General features: G+C 34.5%; 1 protein-coding gene across 7 annotated transcripts in view; it reads right to left on the reverse strand.

Annotated features, from left to right (window-relative positions):
* Positions 1-22,429, reverse strand: part of caps (capricious) — an 810,649-nt gene that overhangs the window by 686,089 nt on the left and 102,131 nt on the right. For 5 of the 7 annotated variants that reach the window (XM_074132375.1, XM_074132374.1, XM_074132381.1 and 2 more), the window contains exon 2: positions 6,511-6,569. The exons of the other annotated variants lie outside the window; for them this stretch is intronic. The gene's annotated coding sequence lies outside the window, so the exon portion shown is untranslated. The remainder of the gene's footprint in view (positions 1-6,510; positions 6,570-22,429) is intronic. 7 annotated transcript variants of the gene reach the window in all.

Genomic DNA, 22,429 nt, shown 5'->3' on the forward strand with positions numbered 1-22,429 from the left:
AACAAACCTCTGCATGATGGCTAATTTGGAATCACCAGAAGGCCAAGAAAGAAGAAGAATAAACATCAAAAAGGATGAAACCACTAATTTACTTAAGATGTGGAAAACCCAGGATGTCCGCTTTTCATAAAAAAAATATTGTTTCATGATAACATAATAATTCTGTGCTGATTATTGAAGACTAGTTACAAAAGAACAAGTGCTAAAGAACAAGGTGCGGAACAAAAGTAACAACTGGGAGAAAATGGAGTTGAAAGCGGCGTAAGAGAGGGTAAAGTGTTGGATAACAGACCGTCAATAGCAGCCGCACTGTTTGCTCTGACACATCTGATATAAATATATGATATATCAAAGAGTTACGGATACAAAGAAATTCTCACCGACCTCACATCAATGATATAAAAGAAATATTCTGTTGGTTTCTTGGGTCTCGGAACTCTATGAAATATTGTACTTCACAAAGTTATTTACAATAAGAAATCGCCTCAATTTTACCAAGTTAGATTTTATTTTTCGTTTATGCAATTTGTAACAATAACAAAATTACCAAATGAAAATTTCGAACGAGGGATTACTCTCAGACGGAAAATCCTACCTCCTATCATCTTGAACCAAATTCCTGTACCAACTGTGGACAAAGTACGCTACCTTGGATTGCACCTAGACAAACGGTTGACATGGAATCCCCATACTAGACTGAAAAGACAAGAAACTAACCAACGCTACAAAACTTCTCGCCAGACTACTTGACAAACGTTCGAAACTTAATCTACATAACAAAAGACTCTTATATCTACTGTTATTGCTGCGACCCATTTGGTCATACAGCATCGAAGTATGGGGATCGACTAAGCGTTCCAACTCACTACGCTTCCAGGCATTACAGTCAAAAATACTTCGAAAACTTCTTAACCTATGTATCTAACCTTACTATCCATAATGACCTCAAAATCCCTTTCATTACAAATCTTGCTAACACTCGTTTCTTCAAATTTCATTCCTCTACAGCAGCTCATCCTAACCCTCTCATAGAACACCTATCTTCCTCCACATTACCAGAGTAATCCTCTAAGGAGATTGAAGAGAAGATGGCCTCGTGATCTTCTCTTATCGTGAGAGCAAAGCACGTTACTGGAGTGACACCACAGGGTGCCTTCTCCACTCATGATCTCTTCTATTTCTTTTTTCTTATACCATATTTGCTTGTTGCAACAACTGTTGCAGTGGTAAATTCCAATAAAAGATTAAAAAAAAAAAAAAAAAAAGAACGAAGGTAAAATTTTAAATAAAGAGTAACATCTTCAAATTTTTGTGATTGATGTTCTTGACGACGTAAGTCGTGGAGTATTTTATTTAGATTATCCACCATTGGATGATGATCTCTCTCATGTTTCAATGGCCAATCTATTTACTTGTAGGATCTGTAAAAAATAAAACAATCATGGACGAAACCTCATCAAAATGTTGTGAATTTCATAAAAACCTACGAAAAACCTAACCAAATGTTATCGATTGTTACTTGTCCACTTGATTTACTTTGGATTACATCATCAAATCGATAGTTCCGGTGATAGAGGTAGCATGAGAACATTTTCCAAACCTTAAACTTCGTCTCAGTTATGACTAAGAATGGTTATATTTCATAGGCACCAACATTTATGTAGGATGCAATGATTAAGATTATATTTCATCTTCTGGTGATAATCTCTGCTATCCTTCAAGTTTAAAAGCCGTGAGAAGTGAGAGTAAATAAGCTCATCAAAGAACTTACTACAAGGAACCTACCCTTGGTCTTCCAGACAATTGATTTGTTAGCGCGCTTATAATATAATTTTAGGTTTTATGTTATTTTCTTCTATATAAAAACGGTTTAATTTTCATCTTTATGGTAGATTTAACTTATGACAGATAATTGCTGTTGAAATGTTAGTGTTTTTAATTTTAATTAGCAGATGAATATCTTGAATTTATAATTAAATGTCACCTTATGTAAATAAAATTATGTGAAAAATGAAGAGTTCATTTTTAGGAAGGACCGTGCTAGTATCATTCTAGCGTTATAATTATATTTAGGCACCACAGAATATTGTATTAAAATGAAAATGTTCTAAACAAAGAGAATAATTGTATCAACCTCCAATTCCCCAGGATAGAAAATTAAAACAAAATTTAGGATGGGAATAAGCTTTTAGAAGTAGGACGTGTAGAGTGTGCGCGCGCTTGGAGTTTGCGAATAGCCACAAGTTTACTTCATAGCGTGTCTACAAAACAATTCACATATTTCAAACAACTCCCAGACGGGATATTTGGGCCCTTGTCACGTGATTAACATTCTCCTAGAGGAAACGAGCTTGTGCTGCTGAGTAGTACGCTGGAGGAAGAGAAGTGAGGCACAGCCAGTTCGCCTTGCACAAGCAAGCAAGTATGTTCGGCATGTCCTCCGCTAAAAGGGATTCACTGTTCCTACACTTATACAACACTCACAGCTCCCCATCCGCTGTTCTCATCATCGCCGTTCCTCTTCTCCCAAAAACATAAATCCAATCCTTTTCTCACTCGAACTATCATTTTAATTTAATATTTGCTCTTTCATAAATCTACTTACATTTACAACAAACTTTTTAATGGGGGGATCTAAAAAAACTATTCAAAAATAAATCGATTTTTTATTACTGTTTTGTTTTTATTGTTTTAATGTATTGGTTAATATTATTTGGAATACAGTCCCTTAATGTCTTAAGATCATGTTTCTGCCAATCGCTGATATCTTTTTTAAATATCATGACGCTGGTTTCCAGTTTCTTTTGTGGTGTCATTAAATTCATCGCTCTGAAACGTTACAAATATGTAGTCGGCCATAGCTGAGTAAGGACTATAGCAGGGGTCCCCAAACTACGGCCTGTGGGCCTGAGTACATTTATCTGGCCCCCGTCGAACTTCCGGAAGGGCATCTCTTTCATTGGTGGTCAGCGAGAGGAGCACTATATGTGGCGGTGCCACAAAGCGCTGCGTCGCTCATGTACAGTACTACTTCCGATGACGCGGGATGCACGCGTCACAGCTCCGTAAACAGTGTAAAAATAATAGCAGAAGTAGGAAGAAAGGCAAAGCACTATAACTAAACCGGACATTGACCATCTCATTAGCCAAAAGCAGGCCCATAGTTCCCACAGAAATACTGGACAGTTTGTTGATTTAAATTTACTTGTTCTTTATTTGAAATATTCTATTTGTTCCCGTATTGTTTTTTTTTTACTTCAAAATAGGTTGTTTTATAGTCCGGCCCTCCAACGGTCCGAGGGACAGTGAACTGGCCCCCTGTGTAAAAAGTTTGGGGACCCCTGATCTAATCCAAAATCTTAGACCATAGAAGTAACTGCCTGTTCTACAGTCTCTTTTTACACAGATTTTGAGGTGAGTCAGAGAGGATCGGCTTGCAGATCTCTTCTGTAAGCACCCAACCCATATCTGAGACCAACAAGGATGTGTTCTTCATCAACTGACGACGTCCCTTACCGACTAAACACAAAGATCTACTGACGATAATGCAATCACCTCCAGTGTCCCGTTAAATTAAACAAGTAAAATAATATCGAATGTTTACCATAATTGAACGATAGTCGAATCTTCCCTAACAGTTTCTCTTGAAATATTGTCCTGTTTTTTCCTATGGAACATAAAAAGTTTGGGGACCCCTAGACTATAGTTTTGATGTTTCAATGTCATCAAGTTCTTCACATTTCTTTTAGAGTTGCTGGAAAGTGGAGTAGACCCCCCTTGTCTTTTGCATGGATTGCTCATCAAGTTCGAATTCGTGACGAATAATTCCTCTAAAAACGCGCATTCAACTATTGACCAGGATTTATACCAATTATTTAGACTAAATAATGAAAATGAGAGTTTCATAAATTAAAAGGGCATTAATGAAAACAATTTGCTGCAAATGTCTCCATTTTATTAAGACAAAAATTACCAATTTCTTCAGTTTCTTTATTTACAGCGTCAAGCACTTTGTAGTCCAGAACACAACTACATACGGCCTGTATTCATCCGGTCCAATTTGCGTACGTGACAAGTTATTGTTATTGCAATAGCCATTGTTACCGTCAGGTTAGTGCTTTAATTTATGCTACAGGAAACCACAACTATAATATCCGCTTTTTTGCAGAATAAGCAGCTAAACATACACACCACGTCCAATTTCTTTACTACACGCATCATTGCTCATCCTCCTCTATCATCATATCATCATTGCTGACTTGCTTCCCTGTGTCTCGGTTATCCTTCTTTGGGCTAAGTTCAAATCAATTCACATTTTCGGCAGTTCCTTGATTTGTTTAGTTTTAATTTTGTTTATTTATTTAACTGTTTCGCCTCATCTTACGCTGAATCTTCGGCACGCAGAGAGAGAGAACTACTTTTCACAGACTCCATATTCGGTTAATCTTCTGGCATTGCCGATAATAATAGTAAGGCAAGAGCTGATATTGTCGCTCAATAACAGCTAATAGCAAATAGATATCAAAATACATATTTATTTATTATTTTACTTTTATTTACAGGCTTGTCATCATTTACGGTGATTGGCGTCTGCAGTTCTCTCTCAGCTCTCTGCCATACTACCGGACAGTGTTCCCTCAATACAGACTTTATTTCATTCTTTTGTTGCAAGTTTTCTACTTTTATTAACAAAATTTTGTACCGTATTCAGAAAAAAGTAAATTAAAATATTCACCCAATTCGGTAAAAGTTTTATCAACTTTTATTGGGGACTTTCTATTTGATTCTTTTTCTTTAGCATGCATTAAAACTTCTTAAGCTTGCATTTTTGAACCAGCTTTAAAGAAGCTTGCTTTTAAAAGATTTAAATAGAGTTACTGCTTTAATTGTGATTTATCAGTTTATTGAAAATCAGGCTGATATTAGGAACCTGGTTTCTGATAAGGTTTAATCTGGCCTTGTTTGCGAGTAAGTTTATTGGAGCCAATGAGTGCGTCTGAAGTCACTGGCGTATAATGAGAAGAATTGATAACAGAAAAATTTCGTTCCTTAGCTTTGAAAAAAGCTGGATTCATATTAAATTTTCCTTATCTTAAACCATAAGGATGATGGACTTGGCACTCTTGAATAGTTTCTCGATAGAATTGTTGATAGAATCAAGATCCAATTCTTAACCGTTTGTGAAAAATTGCATATTATAACATTTACATAATATACAACAATTCTCCTTAAGTTTAAGATAAGAAAAATTTAATAAGAATTCAGTTTTTTCGAAACTAGGGAACGAAATCCTTCTATCAATTCTTCTCATTACACCCCAGGGACATTAGTCGCTTTCATTAGCTCTATATTAAATATATAAATAGAAAAATTACCCTAACTCTCAAAGAGCTAAAGCAAATTTAATTACTCCTTAAATAGATATTTTAATTTTATATTAATACAAGGGAAGGAATTAGTTCAGTGGCCCGTGGATACTGGATTCCAACGCGGAGATTCCAGGTTCGAATCCAGCTGCTGACCCCTTAGATTTTCTCTTCCTAGGAGCTTCTTACAGCTCACTGTTTGGAGATAGGAATGTTATCTTTGACGAGAAAACACTGTCATCAAACTGGTAGTGCAATAAAAAAACCTCCGGGTGCCGATGTCCTCAGATGGGGTGAATTCAGAAATAATATGGATTAAATTTTAGAAAATATAGAAAAAAGGCCATTCCTGAACATTTAGTTTTACTCTAGTGAGTTTAATACTCGTAATAGCCAACAATAATTGTCTAATAAATGCGAGTTTAATTGTATATGATTATTCAGTTTAATTTTTTATTCATCAATGAAAGTATGGAATCATTTGTTAAAACTGCAGTTGAAATAATTCTAAAGATAAATGGATCATTTCATGCCTTAAAAGCATAATACAAGGGAGTGATAAAATTTAATTTTTGCATGTATCATGCAACTATACAACATGCATTCCGTGTTATTATTTAATTTTACTCTCAAAATGAACATATGTTCCTGGTGTTGCTGCACAGAAATATAATTTTGTTTTTACTCTTCAAATATTTTGCAATTTTAATCTTTTGTTTTAACTATTACACGTTCTCAATATTGCAGAATTAAATAGTAGTTTTTTTAGCCATAACTTTGGACTAGGATAAGTTTAATAGAATGTGATAATCTCAAAAGAAATGACAACCGTTTAGCGCTTGCCTCCATTCTGTTCTGCAAGGAGCCTAGATTCTTCTAACAGAAATAAATGCAATTAGATTCCTTCATAGGAAATTAGATTTCTCTGATTTAATTTGTGATGAGCTCTGCTTAGCGTTTTAAGGAATCAATATAGACAGAGCAAAATTTCTATTTCCTTGGGTTATTTGAAGTTAGTTGTAATGTAAAAATCTATGCTTAATTAAATTTCAGTACTTATGCCGATCATGGTTATAAAAATGATCAAAATTCATGAATTTAAAACTTAAATTTTACGAAAAATTATTTAGTCAAATAGTCAAACCTTGAACTCAAATGAATCAGCTGAAATGTCAGCTTATAGTCGGAGTGATGTTTCACTACCTGGAACAAAAAATAGTATAAATTTATTGATGACAAACATCACATCTCGAATAATATAATTATGATACTGTAGAAATTGTCTGGGTGATAACTATAGTATTCAGAATGTTGATGAACTATTAATAAATTCATTAGAATTAACCAAAATTATTCGATTACTTTTAGAAGTTAAAACTATTTAACTACAATGGTATTGTTCAGATGAATTTGATAAAAAGGTTCGAAACTTGCTCTATATCAGTGGGTTCCAACCTTTTGACGCTCGCGGACCAATTTAATTCAAAATTAATTTTATATTTTTATTTATTTAGCAATTTTTTTTAAAGTATTATTAAAGGGGTTCTCCACAACTCGTGGTTCCCTTCAGCCATCGCTAGTAAATGCCTTCTTCCAAGCGAGACGATCCTCTGCCTGTTCCTATGACAGACCATATCCCGGCCATCATCTCCTTCACCTGTTCCCTCCACCCACTTTTGGGTCTTCCTCCGGCCATCCACCTCGCTGTCCATCACCACCTTAGGCAATCTCTCTGGACCCATCCTTCTTACATGTCCAAACCATGTGAGTTCCTTAGTCTCTCTCTCTCCACTCCCATCCTTTCCATGATATTAACATTCCTCACTTTGTCGCACCTCGAACATTCTGCAGATCTCCTATTTAGCAATTTACAATCTTTTTTTTAAATATGTACAATAAGTAAATGTGATGTTGATGATGCGTACAAAAGCAGGAGAAGGGAAACTATCTAGAAGTTTTTTTCGCACGTTTCGTCATTGCTTGTCTTTTAAGTCTAATGAGTGGTTTCCATGTGATTCGTTTATCTATGTAGAGCCCAAGGTAGCGTACCAGATCTGTGCAAGGAAGAGGATTGCTGTTGAAGAAGACAGGTGGACAGGAGCCCCGCCGGACAAAATTAAGAATAAAATACTTTTTGGGTCCACATAGGTAGTTCAGAAATTTAGGTATCATGAAAGTGTAAAACAATCTATTATTTATTTGAGAATACATTAGGAAATTTGGCTATTTAATATCTGCTCCATTCACTGAAATTTCCACAAAATGATGCATTTAACAATTATTTATTTATTTATTTATTTTTTATGATTTAAGGCGCATCAACATCTAAGGTTATTGGCGCCCGGAGCTTTTTTCAGTGCACTGCCGGCCTCCGGACAGTGTTCTCTCATTACAGACAACACTGTCCATCACCGGACCGTGAGCTGTAAGAAGCTCCTAGGAAGAGAAAATCTAAGGGTCAGCTGCTGGATTCGAACCCGGGACCTCCGCGTGGGAGTCCAGTATGCTAACCTCATAGCTAATCCCTTCCCTAACAATTAATTATTATTTTTATTAATAATTTCAAAACTTCTTCCATTCTTAACTAAGTAGAAACGAATTCCTGGCCAAAATTTTTATACTTTTATTCTTAAAACTTTTGTTACTGACTAGAATCTTTGTATTTTTTTGTACACTAAGAGAATTAGTATAAGTGCAGGCTAAGGTGAAATGTGAACGCCACATCATAATAGATTCATCGCCATACCAGAAATAGCACACTATGGCAAAGTCCGCACGTAATTCCTGTTGCCCTCATGTCCGAGTTTACTAATACATGTTACCAAACTCTTGTATATTCCACTTTCCCTTTACAGTATTCACCAACTCCTGCCTCATCTATTCCATATGTTCATTCCGTCAACATCTAGACACACTCACACGCATATGTACATATATCTATATAGTATATATATCGTATAACTGTCACCTAGTCTCCAGTACCTTTTGGTTTATTAATTTAAGGTGGACTAACTTCAATGTTTTTTATTCCCCTTATACTCTAAACCTTTCATTCCTTCTTTTCCATTCTAGAATTCACTCTGTTGACTGTTTCCCTACTATATACATATATAAACAGGACGGGAAGCCAGCGCTGATAGTTAAAAATGGAAGACTTTACTTGCTGACGGCCTTCTGTGCTTTTTGTACAACACTGTCCTCTAGTCTGTTTGTTTGTTTGTTTGTTTCCCTATGGCAAACAAATTCCATAAAGTTAGTGTCGAGGGAATTTTCAATGTTTAATGTAATCGTAAATCAAAAATACTTTCTTTCCACCGATTGTACGAAATAACTTCCAACATGGTTAATCGCTTAGCCACCTAATGCTAATCCATTTATTCTGCATTCACAGTGCCGGAAAAAAAACAAAAACTAACTACTTTTCACGGCTAAAACTAACGTGAAAAGAGGAAAATTCAAAATACATGTTGTGCCACAATTCATCCAACATCCTATCTCTTTTTGAACGATAGTCTCTAATCCTTTTGCTAAGTTTTTACTTTTGTTTGTGAGTTTTCCACAAAGCTGTTCGAGCTTTATAATCAGGAGTAGAACAGCGCTTGCAGCAATAGGGGGAATCTGTTCTCAATCTCAACTTTCTAATCCTTGGATTTTGTGCGGAAAAAAATTTCACACACACGAAGCATTTAATCTGATGTTTGGAGAAAATCTGCTAATTCTTTTCTAGATAATTTATTTAAGGAAAAGAAATAGAAAAACCCCTTTATATAGCGTTTTATTTATACTAATTAAAGTTAACAATGTACAAATACGTAGAATGTAATGGTAACAATGAACTGAATAGTTTCTAGTTGTTCTTAAGGTTGTTTTGATTTCAGTCTTATCGATGTATTTTCTGTTCCGAGTTATCGATATTCTTCCAGTTGTAAGTCAGAAAGATGTTCTCTATTTAATACGAATATTCCCAGCTTTTATTTATTAGTCTGGAATGAATTACCGCTTCTCACAGTGCTAAAAACTCTCTTAAGTAGCTCGTAAAACAATATTTCAAATTTTGAATCTATCTAACTCTAATGAAATCCTCAATATTATCTAGGGCTAGCTTTATTCCTGAAAAGGTTCTTCAGAGAGAATTAAGTGGCAGTTAGGTCCTCTCCTCTTTCCGTAGATTGCATTAAGGAGGAGGATTTCCAACATATAATAATGATATGTCCACGTTATGTGGTAGAAAGGAAACGAATGTTTGACGACATAAATACAAGTATTTAGATGCACCATTTCCCTACGAAGACATAATATTCTCCACCAACATCTATGTGCTTAAGTCTGTAGCTGAGCTAGCAAAGAAATATGAATGTATTTAAAAGTTTGAGACGATTAGAATGAATGGAAGAAAATGATTAGAGAAGGATTACGTGATTTTAATTTGGGTTAAGTTATAAGGATGGCAGGAATATAGAGTACTGATCCATCCATTAGTTGTTGTTATGTAAATAGTTGTATATAGTAGAGGGATGAATGTGTGAAGCGAATGTATCTATAAGTAAGAATGGAGAGTGAGTGATATTCTAGTGATAAGCACCTAGACGATGCTGGCTGTATGGCGAAAGCCAATGCCAAAAAAAGTTGCAGTGCCAGAAATTTAACGAAAGATATTCGAGGGTGATTAAAAAACACAAAAAATGCCGAAACTTCCCCTAAAATTCAAGCTTTTTATTATGATACTTTAAAATTGCAATTCTAGTTAAGCTTTCATTCCCTGTTTTGGTTATTTTGATAAGTTCACGTTGCAGTGTAAACAATATTTCTTGGAAAAGTGATATGCTTTTGTACAAAGAACAAGTTAAAAAAAATAAAATAACTACCAGTAAAAACGTATTGGCTATTAAATCGTTTAAAAACAGTTCACCGTCGAAATATTTTGAACACAATCAATGCGAAAGGACACCACTTTTTTGAGAATAAAGTGAAGAACAATATCTTAAGAATGATTTTAAGTCCTCAGTCTGTAAACTCCAATTGTTGTGAGCAATTGTAAATATGTTGCTTAGAAGTTCATAGGGAAACCCTAAAATTCTTTGCTGAAAACACGAACTTTTGTTCTTTTAAACATGAGATTAAAGTGAAGTAATTATCTCAAGAATAATTAGTACTAGAAGGAGGGGTTAATTAATAGGTAATTACATTCGGTTTAGTACAGAGCTGATCAATTTAATAACAATGCGAAATTATGATCAATCAATGATACAGTTAACACATTATTACCGACAATGTTTCAGGTGCTACTGTTAATTCCGCTGATCATTCCAGCGAGCAAATTTACTCCAAGTTCTGTACTTGTACAGTCATCAAACAAGGATTGATTAAAACCATGACAGGAGGTTACCCTAATAATATTTCGATTGGTTTCTCAACTGTTGCTCAGTTATTGAGTTGTTTCGTCCAAACCTTTGTTAACATATATTTCTATTCATTTACTTATTTTGTAAAAACATTTTTAGTCCAGAATTCTACTCTAATGCCAAGGCTGTCGTAAGGCCACACCCTTATCAGTCTATATTGAGGTAAGTATCGGTTCTCACTTTAGAAAACTTACGGCAGTAAGAAAAGCTTATAATAACAAAAATTGGAAGTAGAAGTGAAGAGTGAACACCCTCTTTTTCAAGGCAATTCAAGTACTCTATTTTTTGAACAAAGGTTCGGGAGAGGGTGGTCTTAAGAAGTGCGCTGCAGTGACTTTACTTTGAATCCCTTTAAAATTTCTCTTCTCCTCCGTAATTCCTGACTTGCAATCTGTCGCCCTAATGTACTTTTTTCTTTGTTCAGCTTTCCTTTCCATTCGTCCTTCATCATATTTGCATTATACATAACTCCGTTTAAATTTCCTCCGTTTTCCCCCGTTGAATTCGGAGCTTTTTGCAGTTTCATCAGAAAGCAGTATCTTCCATCTTTCTTTTTTCTCAATTCATGGCCATGCAGTGCTTTAGATACAGAACCATATGATTCTAGGATGTTGAGTTCACAGCTCAAGATTTGAATTGATATTCTGATTAATTTCAAAACTTCAGCTGTACGCCTTCGAAGGCTTTAAAGAGAAATTGCTCTTTGCTGATCTATCTTCTACAAAACTCTTGTCTATTCCCAGATGTTCGGTGGTTTTTAATCACAACATTGGTTACATTCTTCATAGGTATAGAGTTGCTTGACAAATCTGCTGGTAACTTCGTTGGTTCACTGGTATTTCTTCGCTGGCCTTTCCTACATAAGTCAGAATATTGGACTAACGTAATCCGTAAATGATTTGCAAGCATAAAATTTACTGTCCATAGCTTTACTGCCATTACATTTAAATCTTTAATACTGGCACAACTTTTTGAGAGTGACTACGATAATTCTAAGATAGTTATACTGTTCTTCAAGGTTTCTGCAAGAATTATCATGAGCGAATTTCGTATAATATATGGAATTATTTCGAAGTTAAGATCAATTTCCCGCTTAACATAACTTTAGGTTTCAAATCTAATTATACATTAGTTATTAACTCATTGCAAAAAATTCTACATCATTTTATAATGAATAATATGTTGCGCCTGAGATTCCCTTTCTGTGTTGCTTCTGACTGCAGTTTTAAGCTCCTAAATGCGTCCTTTAATTTCATTTTTGTGGCCAGTATATTTTATCCTCAAATTTTTAATCTTTTTCGCAATTACTATCTGAAAGATCGTTCATTTTTTTCTCTATAATTTGTTTAAATGGTTATTTTGGACTACCAGAAATTTTTCAAACCATAATTTTATTTTGCTACAGTGTTTTGTTTTCAATTTTATCTAATATTTCTGAAGTTAAAAGAAAATTTGCGTATCTTGTTATGTAATTAAAAAATAATAATAATTTTTTTTTATATTTGCGTTTTCGCATGAAAACAATTATCAATTTTTTTACACATTCATACCAATAAAACCACAACAAATACATCGGTGGCAAACTTTAAAATCTGATACATGTTTAAACAATTTTTGTTTAACATGTTTGTTTCCTTTAGAGTTTAGAGAGTCAGAAAATAGTTCAACTAGTTCTACTCTTGTTTCCTACTGTTTGGAAGGAAGACTTCCTTTCAGTATAGACGTGGAAGTGACGGTGGTTGTGAGTGGGATCATATAAAGTCTAAATCCCTTGTAGACTCAACTTTTCCTTTTTCCTTTTTTATATAGAATCTTACATAAAACAAGTTTTGATGCACATATATAAATAAATGTGTTTGTGAGTTAGAGCGGTACAGGCAACAAGAGAGAAGATTTTTGCAGTGTGTTTTTAAATTCCCCCCCCCCCCTTAACAAAACACACTCCCAAGGTAAGCGTAACAGATGCCATCAAAAAGGTTTCAAGCTTTTGTGCGATCATAAGTGACCAATGTCTGGCCGTGTCAGTTCTTTGTGGTTAGTTTAACCGTCATGTTTGGTATTGTACCCTCTGCTTCATCCCTCTTAGCTGATTTTCAATTTCCCAACAATTACTACTTCAAATAAGGGTAAATTTAATTATAAACCTTCAATAAACATTTTGGGTGTGTTTCAATTGAAACGTATGTACTTCTAAGGTAAATGTTTAATTTAGAACAATAAAATGTTTTTATTTTTTTTATTTTTTCCACTTTATTTGTATATTTACAACTGCAACAATTATTGCATCAAGTAAATTTGATCTTACTGGTTCAGTTCACTTGCACTACGTAATGTCATGGTTGGAGCAATCACCCACTGGTGAAACTCTTTCACAATGATTCAATCACAATAGATCTCTAGGCCACTTCCGCTTCAAACGACGAGGAGGATTGTCGGGAAGGTGAGGAGAGGAGAGTTGTTGGAGAAGAGGATTAGGATGGAGTGCTAGGAGGCTGTGAAAGTTGCGGTAGCGAGACTTTATTAGGTCAGTGACGAAAGGGATATGGAGGTCAGTGTAAGGTTAGAAATGTAGTATGGAGCATTCAGGATTTTCCGTAGGATTTTAGACTGTTAGTGTCTGCAGGCGTTTGGAGTTAGAGGGTTTGGTTGAACCCCACACTTCTGCTCCGTATGTCCATATGGGTCTTAACAGTATCTTGTAGATTGTCAGTTTGTGATTCAAGTCGAGTTTGGATCTGCGGTCAAGTAGTCTAGTAAGTAGCATGTAGCGTCTGTTCACGTTCTTGTTGTTTCAGTCGAGTATGTGGGTTCCACGTGAGTCTCTTGTCAATGTACAGTCCTAGGTATCGTACTACGTCAGCTGTTTTAATATCGATAATTTCTTATTGCAAAATTTAATTACTTGAGACTAAGACCTTATAAGACGGTCTGCAACTTAAGAGTGTTACCCTAGCACTCTTGGAAGTTAGTATCTCGGAGGGAGAGAGATTCTCAATCCTGCCATGGTCAATCAGAAGTTTTGTACCATTTAAAAATTCTCTGCTGGAGTAATTACAAGGAAAAAAATATGGATATATAAAATGACCGAGTTATAATAAGGCAGTATCTAAAATTAGAAGCGATGAAAGTCAGGGCATTAGAGTGTGTTATTATTACAGGGCATGATGAATACTTGTGAAGTGATGGTTGGAAAATAGGGTGTCGAGGAGATAGTGGCTATCTAGACGACTGCTGCTGGTCATAGACCTTTCTATAGCCAACATCCACTAGCACACTTCATCCGGTGAGGCCTAAAGCTAGACTGTGGTGTAGGTAACCCAGGGTAGGTGCCCTAGTTTCATCACGAGCCCTTTCTTCCAGAATAATGGCCCTTGTGAACAATTAATAGGAAAAGTAAACAAAACCTTTCTCTAAAATCATTCAGCTCTCCTCTCACAGTTCCATCGCTGAAGCTTATTCTCTTACAACGTTTCTTAGAGTTTTAAAAGAGTTGGGGGGACCGTCTATTGTTCCGACAAATAACCCAACTTCCCCCTTTTGTACGAGCTCTTTGGGTTTGGCTCTGAATTCCTTTTCGGTCTTTAATCAACTTGCCACCTTTCAATTAACGTCAGGCTACTGCGTTTGTTTTTTTTTTTATTATCTCTCATTCTAGATTTTACTTTTTTCTTTTGCTGGAATATTGAATGTTCATTACACTTTTTGTATGCCACTCGTTTTCTAATTCTTTCATAAAATTCATTCGAGGAAAGCCTTTTACAATACTTAATTTTTCTTTTAATTCTCTTAACATAGAATTTTTTTTTTTGTCACTAGTTTCAATGGAAATAGCTGCATCTTTTCTGAACCCTGAGAACAGAATTTATTTAGCTCTTAGATCGCTTAAGTCCCAGGGCGTGCTAATTTCCATTTTTTATCTTCCCTCTACGCCAGCGGTGGAGGTGTTTGACCAAAATAAGTGAGAAAGGATAAATCTACTAAAGCTTAAATTTCTCTACCTGTTTAAGAATCCCATTAGAGGGTTACTCCCAAGTCAATCAAACTCCTGATTGAATTTTCTGAGTTGAATTCTCAGATCTTTGGAGTTATTTTCACTGTTAGTTCACCAAATTTCTTGAAGTTGATATTCTGCTAAAGGCAAATCTAAATCTATCAATCTATTTATTTTTATGATACTATTAAAATAAAATAAGTTAATTATATAACTTGTACCATTTCAATCATTTTTCAATATCACTTTGGATTTAACAAGTGTGGAAAGTAGTACTTTTCCTCACGCGAGCGAGCGAAGCGATGCGAGTGCAAGTGCAAATTGCCGAGTGTGAGGAAAATACTTTACACCAGAGTTAAATATTATATTTTTTCTGCAACCATTTATTAACTAATAAAATTAAAAATTTCATTTTTACAGTCTACAAAAAGTAATTTATTTATTATAAACATTTATTGTTATATTACAATTATTTACATTACTTACGTATTTACATTAAAACTGTCCGGTAGGACAGTTGTATAAGGGTTGATCGTCAAAAACTGCACGAAAAAGCGTAACGTTGAAAAACACCCAACTTTGACAATTTTTTTCTCTTTTTCTACAAAAGATAAAATTCCCAAATTTTCTTTAAAATATGGGGCAAACCCTCCTTTATAGCTGTAATTTTTTTGCAACAACCCACATCTAATAGGTATCGAGAAAAAAGTTGCCAAAAATGAGCAAAAACGGCATTTTCAGAAAATGTTCTTGTTCTTGTTCTTCTTGTTGTTGTTGTTCTTCTTGTTCTTCTTGTTACCTTTTTTGTAAACAACGTAGCGCCTAAACGCGTGAACCAATTTTCATGAATGAGGTGTCATTCGATTCGGAATTTTATGTAGATGTGCCTTTTGGGGGTCTCGACGCTGTACATCGAATGGGCGCGGAGTTAGCCCCCTTTATGTAAGGCCCCCTCCAAAATTATTATTACTAATTACTCTGTAAATCTCGGCCCGATTTTGATAAAATTTGGTAGGATGATAGGGTTAGGGCTCCCCTACGTAATATTAAAGCGGCGATCTGCTCTTACACTTATTAAGGGGAAGTATAGCAATCATTTCAAATTATCGACACGTGAACCGATTTTCATGAATGAAGTGTCATTCGAATCGAAATTTTGTACAGATTTGCACTTTGAAAGTCTCGATGCTGTGCCTTATAAGGAGAGGAGTTTGCCTCACCCAAATAAGGCCCTTTCTAAAACTATTACCAATATTTCTATAACCCTTAGTCCGATTTTGATAAAATTTAGGACGAAGAAGCGGTTAAAGCTCCTCTACGTGGCTGTGAAGTGCCATCATGCTCTTACTCCTACCAAGAGGAAGTACTGCAATAGTTAAAATAATCAATGAGTGAACCGATTTACATCAATGAATTGCCGTTCGATTCAAAATCTTTGTCTGTATTCGCAGTTTATTTTTCTTACTCCTCTTAAAAGGAAGTACTGAAATCGCAGTTTAATTTTTCTATTTACGTACAAATACCTTCCTATTTTATTCAAAACGCTTTTTCAAAAAAATTGTTATTGAGGATGGTTTGTGGACCGCAACTATAATCATTCTTTAAAAAGATCTCTTCAGTGGTAGTTACGGTTCCGACTTAACACCTTATCAGGTTATAATGATAGTATTGCTTATTCCAAATTTTAAAAAAATCTGTAAAGCAGATATGTAACTAATAGTTACATACAAAACTATACAAAATAGACAAAAAGGAAAATCTATCCAAAAAGTACAAAAATCTCCTTAACAAAAACTTACAGTTTAAAATGTTAAGTATAAGGGTTGATTAAACGCCAAAAGGTACACAAATCAGAAGTACCCAACATTTCATTAGTACTTCATTGATATTATTTAAGTAATTTTACTGCATTAATTTTCATTAACATTTTTTAGAATTATTAGATGTCACAGACCCTTATGCTGGCCATTTTCATCTACAATATATTTGTTCAAGTAGCACACCATTTAACTTAAATTGATTGACTGTAATATCTTTTTATCTATATATATGCATTTTAATAAAATTTGCATACTTTTTAGGACAGCTAATTATTCCAGCATTTTACTATAAGTAAAATTAAGGGGACTAAATCAAATTAAAATTGAGAAATGAATAATTATTGTTGAATAATCTACTTGTTAGTAACTGTGTGTTATCTGTGCTCACGAATATTTCGGTGAGACGAATTCAAGACTGAAATATTGTTTTAGATCCTCCGTGATTCAAATTTTTTAAACAGTAGCCGACTCTAACTTTGTCTTTTTCTACTTTAACAAGCATGAATATGTGTCAGAATAAAGGGCACATTAAAGAGAAATCATAAGAATAATTTGGAATAGAGTTAAAATAAAGTACCTATTTAATAACGAAGATATAATATACATTTTATAACAATTATAACAAAAAAATATTATAAATGAAGTGGCCAGCATAAGGGTCTGTGACATCTAATAATTCTAAAAAATGTTAATGAAAATTAATGCAGTAAAATTACTTAAATAATATCAATGAAGTACTAATGAAATGTTGGGTACTTCTGATTTGTGTACCTTTTGGCGTTTAATCAACCCTTATACTTAACATTTTAAACTGTAAGTTTTTGTTAAGGATTACTTATTACATTTTCTGCTGTTTCTTTTATTGATGGAGGAGTGTTTTCTAAACAGGCATCACTAGAATCCATTTTAAATTTCTATAAGGTAACACTTTAACCTTTTTAACTGTTATAATTAAAAATATCTAATTATTTATTAAAGTATTATTTTTATTTCTATATTCCTTTCAATTTTTATTTTATTTTTTAATATTCGTTTTTTAATTATTTAAATAAAATAAATTTAAATAAGCTTATTAGAGTTTTACAGAAAATATTTATGTTAATAACAAAACTTCTTATATCAAGGAAGCACAATAAAGTTTTTCCACTCACTTGTGCGTAAAGTGACACTAATGGGAATTTCCCCCCACTAGTGTGGGAAGTTGGGCATTACACAGCTGATTTTAATTGAGTAATGAGAACTTCCCTACATGGTTGCAGAAAAACAATATTATTTTTTCCGATATGTCTCTTAAACGAAAGTGGTTAACTCTAGAAGAGAAAATAAATGTGTTGGAAGATTTTGCAAAAACCAAATCGAGCCATCGTCAACTTGCCGAAAGGTTTGTTCTATTTTTCTAATAATAGATGATAATTTTACCATAAATTATTATTGTTATGAATAAATGTGATGATTATTATAAAAATTGTTATAAAAGTTATTAATTAAGTCAATAATATGTGGTTTTTTGATACATTTTTTGGATAATTAAGAAAAACTTGATGCATATCATATAGCTAAATAATTACGCAATTACGTACGTTTTTAAATCTATTAATAATAATCAATTTTTAAATAGATGTTTGAAAAAAAAAACCATATTTTTTTATTATGAAACTTGCCTACCTCGTTCTAACGACCACCTCCAAACAGCGGCCACTTTGCTTTCCCCCGCCAGTGTCCGCTATTGAGAGGTTCGACTGTATTTGCAATTTATTTATTTATAAGAATTAGAAACGGGACGGGACCACGCCCCATGGCACCGTAGCCACCCTTTTTTGGATCTAGTATACGAAACCTCCCTTACTAAAGAGGTTGAGGACGTTCCTCCTTACTAGTTTTTTTTGCGCTACTATCTCCTTTGGTCTCATAGCGCCACCGCTCGATTGCAACGCAATTGAACAACAGGTGAGAGGCCGTTTCCTTCTCTTCCTGACACAGTCTGCACAACGGTTCCGAGCTAATAGGCCCCATCTTGTACAGATGCTTCCTGGACCTACCGTGACCTGTGAATAGGCCTGTGATCGGAGTAATCTGATTTCTACCCAGGGTCTCTTAGGCTCTTTGCTTACACAGCCAAGGCATCATAGTCTTGCTGTGTTTAACCCCAGGACACATCACCCACTTCTTTTCGTGCTCTCTCCAGATCCAATGTCTGAGAGCCGCTCGAACTGCACCCTTGGTGATCCCTAGGACTGGTTCCGGGCCAATGAAAGGAGTATTAGCTCCATTCCTGGCCAGTTGATCGGCTATCTCATTCCCCTTAATCCCCAAATGACCCGGCACCCATTCCTTAAAAAAAAAAAGAAAAAAAGAATGTTGCTGTACATATGTGTTGAAAGAGGTTCCAGCCCGTGCTTGAACTACTTGGTAGTAGTAATAGACAGTTTAGGAAGTTGCGAGGCCAACGTCGATTCGAGCGACGTGAAGGATTGCCAGGAAAGGTGGACGTAAATAGGGCTTATGTAGAGGTATTGGAATTAGAAAAATTCAAGAAGCGAGAATAAAATTAGTTCAGTAAGGAACAGGATATACTGTGGTCTTTTTATGAAGAGTTAAATTGGAATGTTTGTTGTGACAATATGGCATTAGATCGGTCTTGCTTTAAAAATAGAAACTAACAGAAAATTATTGATTAATTAATAATATTTTGAATAGAATGGATATGTTAACTGAAAATGATACGTTCATGAACACTGGCGCTTATGTTGACTCATAAACTCTAATTCTTAAAAAGAAAAGGTAATAAATACTAAAAAGAAAGAAATAGCGTGGAAAGATGTACTAAATTGTTAAATTTAATCAGCGAGAAGTGAAAAGGCTAAAAGGCGCCACCGCCAGTTAGCGTTAAACACAACATTATTGTAATCAAAGTTTTAATGGGAGCAAGCATCCGACAGAAATTGTGTTAAGCTGATAGTAAGAACAGGATCAAGAAGAGAGAGAGCGCGAACCAAGTCTTCAGATAGTGACGGATGGTTGGGGAGCAAGAAGCCTGGAGGCGTACAAAAATGGCTTCAACTTTCGTCAAACTTATCTGCCTGGTATTAAGCGCCTCTTTCTACCCACTCTGAACACTAGCACACTTCCTCAGGAGCAAAACCGAACAGCCCAGCCCATCACACTTGCTTGTAACCAAGTCTTGAAATGCTAAATAGAAGATACACTGTGACTCCGTTCTCCTCAAAACGCTATTTTCATGCGCACTACATCGTTACTGTGTAGTTATAATCGCTTCTCCACCTTCACTTCCTTTTTCCTTTCACACACTAACACATACTAGCAAAAGAAAAGCATCACCTTTCTCGTTTTGAAATTAAAAAGTGTAAATAATATGCGTACTGAGTGAAAAACAAGTTACATTAATATCAGAAATGTTGAAACCCTCGGGCTCAGGGTTCTTCAAAAAACTTTTGTTGTAAACAAACCTCAGTCACCAAACACGATACACAATTCACATAACAGAACACACAGAGCAACTGGGTGAACAAAAAGTTGGAACGATATTTATGAAAAATTAATTTATATTCGAATGAAACGGCACAAATATCTCTCCTGTACATTTACTTTTACATTTGTCGGCTAAAATATAACAAGAAAATTCAATATTCTCATTTCGAATATTGATATATTCAAAGAAACATTTCGAAATTGCGAAAAAAAATAAAGAAAAGAATAGAAATTAATTGTAATTTATTTAATAGTAAAAATAAAACTTGGTGTATTTAAAGCAGAATAACAAAATTCCTTGGCGAAGCAGTAGCGTAAATAACTAATATTTTAAATAAATTAGAACTTATTTTGTTAACTTTTCTCTTGCTTAATACCGACTTAATCAATTGGGGCCACTATTACTACTTACTTTACAGTCTTAGATCTTCAAAGTCCAAGTTTACTTTTGATATTTAGTAGCTAACTTATGCCTGTTCAAAATCTATTTTTAAAAAACTGAGGTTATTTCTCTATCATCTGACGTAGCGAGAAGATTTGATTCAGTGGCAATCTTCTTCTGTGGAAGCCATATTGATTTAACCGACTATTTTTCCTGTTAAGTCATTTATTAATTGTTTTTGATAGGATATTATACACTGTTCGGAGCAGAGCGATGCCACGATAGATTTGAGATGATTCTTGTTGATTGTACAAAAAAAAACCTTACTTAACCGTGTTTTATGTTTGTTCTGCTTTCTCATAATGAACATCGTAGCCCCAGAAAATTCGTAGAGGAGAAAGAACGACGAAATGAATAAGAAATAAAGTAGTATCGATAAATAGTTAATTCCGGTTGTGAAAGCTAATCAAAGTAGGTGGGAAGTTTGTGCGGTTGTTTTATGTTCTAAAGGATGAGGAAGCGGTTGAAAGCCCTGAGGGTAGTACAACACAGACAAACCAATACTATTTCTGTTCCTCTCGGATACTCTCCTGCTACGACTAATTCTCCTTCAAGCGCACTCCTCCACAAACTACGTACAAGTGTCAAAGACAAGTTATTCCAGTGGGTGAAGAAATCAATGCAAACTCTTGCAGTGCATCAAAAAAATACTTCATTTTGTTCTCGGCTACAATACTGAAAATCCCAAAGTTGTAAATTGTAATTTAAATTACAATATGTTAACGTTCTTCTAATAACATGCAACTAATTTAACACTTTGATTGCAATATTATAATTATTTTTGGCTCCTTAAAAAGGATGAAACTGTCGTACGTTGTTATATTATATATATTGTATTATTTCTCTAAACATCCTTATTACACATGTACTAAACGTATCTTTATTAATTTTAATTATTTTCTTGGAGTAGGTTTTAGAACACTACATCCAATTTCAAAAATAGGTCGTGTCACCAGCGGGCGGTAACTTATTGTTAATTCACTTTCATGTCAAAGAAATTTAGTTATACGTAGGGTCTATAGATCCATCAGTACCCTGGGTTTGGGTGAGGATTATCTCAGGTTCCCAACTAGCATCGTCAGGTTGCGAATTATTAGCCAATTGTGACTTTCTTATAAGAATAGAATTAGGTGTTATTTTCGTAATAATTCTTGTGCACAATTTGCAATTGCAATGAATTCGAGACCTTCCATAATGTACTAGATTGTCTGTCCTATATTTGAGCCACTAAGAACACATTATCTCTCTCTGTATATCCTAAGCAAGTTGAGAGAGCTTCCTATCCATAGCTGATAGCGATCAATTAGACAATTTATTTCTATTTACTGTGAATATGTTTAAATTGAGGTCCTTCATTTTGAATGAATAGTTTATGTATGATTAGTGTTTTTCATTTTTGTTTTTTATCTTTTTAATTATTTTTGTCAGTAGTCATATTGATTTAATATTCTTTTTTATTTTAGGAAGTGAGTTTATTCTTTTCGTTTTAATAATATCAACTTATTTTAACACTAAACCTACCACGACCGGTCAATTGACTGTTTTTTAAATTTGATTTAAATTTTCTAATTACAGCGTCATCATACCGCCATTAAACTTCACGACTTTTCCTAAAATTTTGGAACAAATTCGTTGAGAACAGTCAAAACTGTTCTAACCAAGAGCATATATCTCTTCCAAGGACATTTGTTCCCAACAAAGTCAAGATGCAGATTTACTCGGTACATGCCAAATAAACCGGATAAATTTGGTATCAAATCTTGGCTAGCGTTCGATGCAATAAAAGGCTTTCCATTTTTGGGAAAACGTGAAAGCAGAGAACCTATAGTTCCGCTTGGGGAGTTTGTCGCTCTGAAATTAGCAGAAATGTATACAGCTCGTGAAAGAAATCGGAGATGGTCTCAACTAATAGTTTTCAA

Source organism: Rhodnius prolixus, unplaced genomic scaffold (assembly GCF_049639745.1).
Source record: "Rhodnius prolixus isolate KJV_2025 unplaced genomic scaffold, Rpr scaffold_4, whole genome shotgun sequence".
NCBI lineage: Eukaryota > Metazoa > Arthropoda > Insecta > Hemiptera > Reduviidae > Rhodnius > Rhodnius prolixus.